Source organism: Amphiura filiformis, chromosome 7 (genome assembly GCF_039555335.1).
Source record: "Amphiura filiformis chromosome 7, Afil_fr2py, whole genome shotgun sequence".
NCBI classification, from domain to species: domain Eukaryota; kingdom Metazoa; phylum Echinodermata; class Ophiuroidea; order Amphilepidida; family Amphiuridae; genus Amphiura; species Amphiura filiformis.
This window is the reverse complement of record NC_092634.1, coordinates 18177616-18187075: the sequence shown is the minus strand read 5'-3', so window position 1 is coordinate 18187075 and position 9460 is coordinate 18177616.

Here is a 9460-nt window from a genome sequence, read left to right as displayed (position 1 = left end):
GACAAAAAGAAGAACAAAATTAGAATTGTACCAAAATAATACATTAGGCCTATGTCTTTTATTATTATCAATCTCCAAAATAGAAGCAGAAAAGACCAGAGAAAATAAAATAACTCTATACACGCTAACATGGAATTCCAGATTCTTTTGGAAGTGAACTGAAAAATTCCAACTTTTATTTGTAATTTTAGAAACCCTCTGTACCCTCTGTGGAATTCCAGACTTTTTTGGTAGTCAATTAAAAAATTCCATCTTTTTATTGGTGTAATTTTAGAAACCCTCTATACCCCTCCATGAAATTCCAGTTTGCTAGTCATTGAAAAATTCCATCTTTTTATTTGGGTATTTTAAAAAACCCTCTATACCCCTCTCTGGATTTCCAAAATTTGTTGGTTAGTCAATTGAAAAAGTCCAACTTTTTTTTAGTATTTTTAAAAACCCTCTATACTTTATGCACAAAAGGGTGTCCGAAATCCAGGTTTCTTTCTCAAGTATGCTTTGGAATTCCAGACATTTTAGAATAAATTTATTTGCCCTCTATAGGGGGTGCATGTTTTATCTGGAATAGCCCAATAGATCAAAACAGTAACCTTGAAAAAAGGTACATGTGCGATTTTTTTGCTGATTTTGTTTCTCTGGCAAGGAATCCGGCTGATACCGCTTTGGAATTATTGAGCATTTTGAGATCAGTGACTCCAAAATTGCCCCTATAGGGCCATTTATTATAAGGGGCAAAAATTAAAAGTGCTCACATTTGTACAGGGGTAAAAAAGTTGCTCCAATTTTTTTGAAAATGGCAGCAAATTGTTCATCTGCCAGAGGAGATTCAGAAAAATTAAGAGTGCTCACATTTCACTTTAAAATATACCAAGTTATTCGATTTGGCTCATGGATTCTAAAAATGTATTTGCTTTTTCAATGCGACCTATGGTTCTCACGTTAAGTGGCTTATAAGGTCAGAGGAAACTATTCTATTTGTACAAGGGTAAAAAAATAAAATTGCTCTGATTTTTGCTCTGAAAATTGCAGCAAATTGTTCTTCTGCCAGAGGAGATTAAGAAAAATAATAGTTTGCACTATGTCTACACTCTACAATGTCAAGTTGCAGAGATAGGAGAAAACAAATGTTATTAATCATTGACTCAATGGTGACCTGTGACATTTTGATCAAATAACACGTGAACGAGACATCAGAGGTAGTGCAAAGTAGTCTTTTTCTATTGTCCGCTTGGGTAGCCAAACAAAATTTTTGAGTGTGCTATCAATACATCACTTTTATTCATTAAAAAGGAAAACAAAAATATACAAGTCTAGATCAGTGCCCCATGTTGATGGTGGCACGCAAGACATAAGTATAAACACACACAAATACAAGACATGTTATAAAACTTTGTATAAAAAGGCATAATATAAAATTACAATCAGAAGAGTAAAAAGAGCAGCCTAAAACAGACCAGACACCCAGATTAACAATATAAAAATATTAAATTTCTAAAACGGTGGACAAATCCAGGAAGGCTCTTGTTTTGAATGAAAAATACTGAAAGATGAAACAATTGCCAGTTTTGAAAAATTATCCCTGAATATTTTGAAGGATGTCGGGTTATTGCACAGTTTCAAGATTTCTTTTAAACGATGAATATTGTCTGGTGTAATATATCCTCTTGAACCTACTTCTAAACAAATAAGACTAACTTCGTAACCAGAGTCTTCAATGTCAGCGACCAGGGGGGCATATTTATTGCACTTTCGAACATGAGCTTTAGCAACGTTGAATTCAAAAGGGACAGTGAGCTCAATGATGACTAATTTTTAATGTTTTTCCAAAAAGACAAATATCAGGAACCAGGTTTGTAGTTGAACATTCAAAAGGAATTGTTGTGGGGGTGGAATGTTAGTTGCTCTGGTTACCAAGTCGGACAAAATTTGGGGAGGACTAACATCATTAATAAAGCCCAATTTAATGGTTTTGACAATATAATTGAGAATGTTGTTGTGTCTCCATGTGAACCGACCTTGTTCAAGGGAAGTTTTGCAATGGTTAAGCACGTGGTGGAGGGTCTCACGGTTCCTGCAAGTTCTGCATTTATCAGATGCTGCTTTGCCCCATCGTTTGAGATTGGTCTTATTATTCATTGTGTCACCAAGGGCATTGACAAAAATTTCAGGACACCGTGGGAAGATTGTAAATAATGCTCTTCCAATGGTGACATGTTGTTTCTAGAGCAAGAAGATCGAAAAATTTATTACCGTAGTAGGTTATTGGAAAAATTTTGCTGGTAATACTCATAATTAAGACCCTCAATAATTTTATGACCCCACTATTTTTTGTGTAAAAATCTATAACCCCCCCTTATTCTTTGTTTAAAAAATACTGTGACCCTCCAGTATTTTCATGACCCCTCCCCTTAAAAAATGACAACACACTTACTTGCAAGTAGGCCTACTTTGCAAGCACACGCAAGCACGCTGCCGGTAACAGTAAAGAAACTTGCATATTAAGACGCAAGTATTTAGCAAGGGATACTTGACAATCATTGACTACGCAATACCTGATAGTTGAATTGTCACTACCACCACTGAATACTGAATTTAAATATTCATATCTGTATTGCTATCTACTGACGATAACACACACATTAGCAGACACTCTGTTATAATTACTATCTACTGATAATAGGCCTACGTAATTCTAACATAGACTCAGATATTACTGCCTACTACTGCTATACACACTTAAGGTGGAATCCCCCCGGTTTGGGTGATCTGGCATCTAAAGCTTGTATAGGTTAACTTAGTGAATGAAACTTCGCATAACTAGATGGCATGTATAACTTAAACAATTTTTATTCAAATCCAATACTCAGATTGTTAGTCATTTCACCCGTTGCCATGGTAACGGCCGCCATATTCGATTTGGTAAATTTCAAAGGTAGAGATCTTTGGAACATGATATCTCAAAAAGTATTTTATCAATAGAAATTAAATTATGAGAATGTGTTTTTCATTGGCAGGACTCGAATCTGAACTAGAATTATGATAATCTTGGGGGTCTACTGGGAGGTCAAAGGTCAAATTCAAAATTTAATAATTATTGTTGTATGCTATTTTGATGCTGCCATAGCAACAACATAGTTCCCAAGCTTGGAATTATAAATTTCTAGTTCAATTTATATCCCTGCATATCAGCAACACTCAGTTCAAATTTGAAGTCCATACCTCAAATACTTTTTGAGATATTATGTTCCGTGTGGACATGCGTTCGCGAAAAAAAAGTTTTCGAGATATCAGCAATTTAGTGAACTTTAGTCTAGAAACACTCTTTTTAGGATTTTTTATATTTTAGTAACACTGTTTTACTTTAATTTTGATTTGGAAAAGACACACTTGAATTATCACAAATAATAGTGAAGATTGGAGGTCAAAATCTTGATTATTTTTTGAGATATGAATATTTAAAGGGAGAAACGTTAAATATAGCAGCTTGAGGAAACAATAAAATACATTAGAATTAATTTTAAAAAAATTGCCTCGCGAAGTTACGTTTTTGAATATAACTTTTGAATGGAAGCTCCGATTGTTGTCAAACAAAAAGCAAAAGAAAGGTTTTTTTTTTCCTTAACTCCAATTTGTAAAGTTAACTTTTTTGACCACAACCGGGGGGATTCCACCTTAATAGAGAGCATTGTACACTCTGGTATTGCTATCTACTGAAGATAGCATTGCAGCTTAAACTTCGGTTTGGCTATCTGTTGCCTCTACAGAAGATAGCCAAATCGTAGCTAAACTTACATCCTCGAGCTATAGGATGGATACAGGTAATCCCAGACACCTGAGGATGCTTTCTGGCACTACTATCCACTGAAGATAGTACCAGGCGGCTGACACTGAAAAATTTGCATGGAAAAATGACCCGTCTCCTCCGCAGCCAATTTGGTTCCGCTCCATCGAAATCAAGCCGGTCACGGAAGAGACTACCCTCCTTTGTGTTTGTTCATTTGTGTATGGAGAGCCCTTTTTGCAGTCCGGAATGACTTAGGCTACGCTCTCAGCTAGAGTCCGACGCTGCATTGCACTAGAAATACCTTTTCTGTGAAATCGCTATAGAGCCAACCGGGAGCACGTATTCGTTTTGAAAATATAGCATTAAAATTAGTATCACCCTTGTGGCCACCGTGCAGTGGAAAACCTTAATTCTTTCATTAAAAGGAAATGAAAATTAAAAAAAACACGGATCTACTTGTGCACCAATAAAATTGGCACAGCAATTTGTCTCAAATATGAATGAATTTTAAGAAACATACGGGGTATGATGAACATTGACCTGACGCCATGATAGTAGGATCTATTAGTCGTTTTATATACAATGTATATACCGTATTGTCATAATACCAATATTTGTCATTATATATAATGAGTAATATCTAGCAACGTAAATGTGCAGTTCATATGCACAAACGAATACTGATCTTTATGATATTCAGGGTTTTGTACATCACATATAACATGTCACATAGGAGGTCATACGTGTTGACCTTCATCTATTGTATTTGTTCATCTGTGTATGGAGAGGATTAGCGCCATTAAACGCCATTAAAACGCCATCAGTATTAGGGCGTAGTTCAGTGAACTCACCGGATTGCTATTCCAAGTACTTTGATAATACAGATAATATGTATTAATGGGTCGAGGCGATTGCATTGAAAAACCTAATAAATTATTCATAACAGTTACGTAATCAATCGATAGTGCGGACACTTTTTATTTGCAAACCACCAAAATTCGTGATCTTTTAGCATTGGAAAAGAAACCACGTGAATAGAGTGCCCTCTCAAGAATATCAACTCTCTGATAGTACATGTAGACCTATGACATAATAACACACTCAACTCAACACATAGTTATGCTTTCTATTATTGCCTCTATGCTATTTCAGTAGAACACATTAGACATGTTAGTCCAAATGACAAACAATAGACCAATACAGTAACCTTGAAAAATGGTACATATGCCATATTTCTTTGCTGATTTTGTTTCTTTGGCATCCCCTGACAGGGAATCCGGCTGATACCACTTTGGCATCATTGAGCATTTTGAGATAAATGACCCCAAAATTGCAGGGGGGGGGGGGCAAAAATTAAAAGTGCTTAAATTTTACTTCAAAATATACCAAATTATTTGTTTTGGCTCATTGATTTCAAAAATATATTTGCTTTTTCAATCCGACCTGTGGTTCTAACGTTAAGTGGCTTAAAGGGTAACTCTTCTATTTGTACAGGGGTAAAAAAATAAAGATGCTCCGATTTTCTTGAAAATGGCAGCAAATTGTTCATCTGCCAGAGGAGATTCAGAAAAATAATAGTTTGCACTATCTACAATGTCAAGTTGCCAGGATAGGAGAAACAAAGGTTATTAACCATTGACTCAATAGTGACCTGTGACATTTTGATCAAATAACACGTGAACGAGACATCAGAGGTAGTGCAAAGTAGTCTTTTTCTTTGTCCGCTTGGGTAGGCAAATGAAATTTTTGAGTGTGCTATATATTTATTACCGTAGTAGCTTATTGGAAAAATTTTGCTGGTAATACTCACAAGACCCTCAAAAATTTTATGACCCCTTATTTTGGTGTAGAAAATCTGTGACCCCCCTTATTCTTTGTTTAACAAAATACTGTGACCCCTCCAGTATTTTCATGACACCCATCACCCCTTCAAAAAAAATGACAACACACTTACTTGCTTTTTTGCAAGTACTTTGCAAGCACACGCAAACACGCTGCCGGTAACAGTAAAGAAACTTGCAGAAGACGCAAGTATTTAGCAAGGGATACTTGACAATCATTGACTACGCATAGTTGAATTGTCTACCAGCACTGAATACTGAATTTAATTATTCATATCTGTATTGCTATCTACTGACGATAGCTCACACATTAGCAGACACTCTGTTATAATTACTATCTACTGATAATAGGCCTACGTAATTCTAACATACACTCAGGTATTACTGTCTACTGCTGCTATACACAAAATAGAGAGCATTGTACACTCTGGTATTGCTATCTACTGAAGATAGCATTGCAGCGTAAACTCTGGTTTGGCTATCCGTTGCCTCTACAGAAGATAGCCAAATCGTAGCTTAACTTACATCCTTGAGCTATAGGGTGGATGCAGGTAATCCCGGACCCCTGAGGATGCTTTCTGGCACTACTATCCACTGAAGATAGTACATGTAGACCTATGACATAATAACACACTCAAGTCAACACATAGTTATGCTTTCTATTATTGCCTCTATGCTATTTCAGTAGAACACATTAGACATGTTAGTCCAAATGATAAACAATAGACCAATACAGTAACCTTGGAAAATGGTACATATGCCATTTTCTTTGCTGATTTCGTTTCTTTGGCATTCCCTAAAAAGGAATCCGGCTGATACCACTTTGGCATCATTGAGCATTTTGAGTCATTGAGCATTTTGAGATAAATGACCCCAAAATTGCTGGGGGGGGGGGGGGCTAAAATTAAAAGTGTTCAAATTTCGCTTCAAAATATACCAAATTATTCATTTTGGCTTATGGATTTCAAAAATATATTTGCTTTTTCAATCCGACCTATGGTTCTCACGTTAAGTGGCTTATAAAAGGTCAGAGGTAACTATTCTATTTGTACAGGGGTAAAAAAAATTTCTTGAAAATGGCAGGAAATCAAGTTGCCGAGATACGAGAAAACAAAGCTAATTGACCATGGACTCAATGGTGACCTGTGATATTTTGATCAAATAACATGTGACCTAAATAATTTTATGACCCCCACTCTTTTTGGTGTAGAAAATCTATAACCCCCCTATTCTTTTGCTTAAAAAATATTGTGACTCCTCCAGTATTTTCATGACACCCCCCCCCCTTAAAAAATGACAACACACTTACTTGCAAGTACTTTGCAAGCACACGCAAGCACGCTGCCGGTAACAGTAAAGAAACTTGCATAAGACGCAAGTATTTAGCAAGGGATACTTGACAATCATTGACTACGCATAGTTGAATTGTCTACCAGCACTGAATACTGAATTTAATTATTCATATCTGTATTGCTATCTACTGACGATAGCTCACACATTAGCAGACACTCTGTTATAATTACTATCTACTGATAATAGGCCTACGTAATTCTAACATACATTCAGGTATTACTGTCTACTGCTGCTATACACACTTTATAGAGAGCATTGTACACTCTGGTATTGCTATCTACTGAAGATAGCATTGCAGCGTAAACTCCCGTTTGGCTATCAGTTGCCTCTGCAGAAGATAGCCAAATCGTAGCTAAACTTACATCCTCAAGCTATAGGGTGGATGCAGGTAATCCCGGACCCCTGAGGATGCTTTTCAATCCGACCTGTGGTTCTAACGTTAAGTGGCTTAAAAGGTCAGAGGTAACTCTTCTATTTGTACAGGGTAAAAAAATAAAGATGCTCCGATTTTCTTGAAAATGGCAGCAAATTGTTCATCTGCCAGAGGAGATTCAGAAAAATAATAGTTTGCACTATCTACAATGTCAAGTTGCTGAGATAGGAGAAAACAAAAGTTATTTAACCATTGACTCAATGGTGACCTGTGACATTTTGATCAAATAATGTGAACGAGACATCAGAGGTAGTGCAAAGTAGTCTTTTTCTTTGTCCGCTTGGGTAGGCAAATGAAATTTTTGAGTGTGCTATATATTTATTACCGTAGTAGCTTATTGGAAAAATTTTGCTGGTAATATTCACAAGACCCTCAATAATTTTATGACACCCTATTTTTGGTGTAGAAAATCTATAACCCCCCCTTATTCTTTGTTTAACAAAATACTGTGACCTCTCCAGTATTTTCATGACAACCATCCCCCTTCAAAAAATGACAACACACTTACTTGCAAGTACTTTGCAAGCACACGCAAGCACGCTGCTGGTAACAGTAAAGAAACTTGCATAAGACGCAAGAATTTAGCAAGGGATACTTGACAATCATTGACTACGCAATACATGATAGTTGAATTGTCTACCAGCACTGAATACTGAATTGAAATATTCATATCTGTATTGCTATCTACTGACGATAGCACACACATTAGCAGACACTATGTTATAATTACTATCTACTGATAATAGGCCGACGTAATTCTAACATACACTCAGGTATTACTGTCTACTCCTGCTATACACACTTAATAGAGAGCATTGTACACTCTGGTATTGCTATCTACTGAAGATAGCATTGCAGCGTAAACTCTGGTTTGGCTATCCGTTGCCTCTACAGAAGATAGCCAAATCGTAGCTTAACTTACATCCTTGAGCTATAGGGTGGATGCAGGTAATCCCGGACCCCTGAGTATGCTTTCTGGCACTACTATCCACTGAATATAGTACATGCAGACCTATGACATAATACCACACTCAAGTCAACACATAGTTATGCTTTCTATTATTGCCTCTACGCTATTTCAGTAGACCACATTAGACATGTTAGTCCAAATGATGAATAATTAGACCAATGCAGTGACCTTGAAAAATGGTACATATATGCGATTTTTTGCTGATTTTGTATCTCTGGCATCCCCTGACAAGGAATCCGGCTGATACCACTTTGGCATCATTGAGCATTTTAAGATAAATGACCCCAAAATTGCCCGTGGGGAGGGGGGGGGGCAAAAATTAAAAGTGCTTAAATTTTACTTCAAAATATACCAAATTATTCGTTTTGGCTCATGGATTTCAAAAATATATTTGCTTTTTTCAATCCGACCTGTGGTTCTAACGTTAAGTGGCTTAAAAGGTCAGAGGTAACTCTTCTATTTGTACAGGGGTAAACAAAATAAAGTTGCTCCGATTTTCTTGAAAATGGCAGCAAATTGTTCGTCTGCCAGAGGAGATTCAGAAAAATAATAGTTTGCACTATCTACAATGTCAAGTTGCCGAGATAGGAGAAAATAAAGGTTATTAACCATTGACTCAATGGTGACCTGTGACATTTTGATCAAATAACAGTTATAGCAAGCCTGTGATATCTTCAGTTTTATGATACTGGTAATACCTGAATTTAGGAGAAAAGGTTATGCTGAAATCTGCAACTCCATGAAAATTCTGCAACTCTAAAATCCTGCTTTCGATATGATATTGTTGTGATTTATTCTGTAAGAATGATCGTGCAGATGCAAGAGATGACCAGCAGTGACACCTGTATGGGTTATGACATCACCAAAATAATGATCATTCCGGTATTGCTATCTACTGAAGATAGCACATGCAAGCCTTTGACTGTGATCCATATGTTCCTTTTCGAATATTGGACAGGGAAGTAGGTATCCGCTCAGTGACTACACACTATTTCGACATGTACTTGCATTAGAATACAATGCTTGCGAGAAAATGCCAGCACAATGCGAGTAACATGCAAGAAACTTGCATGACTTGC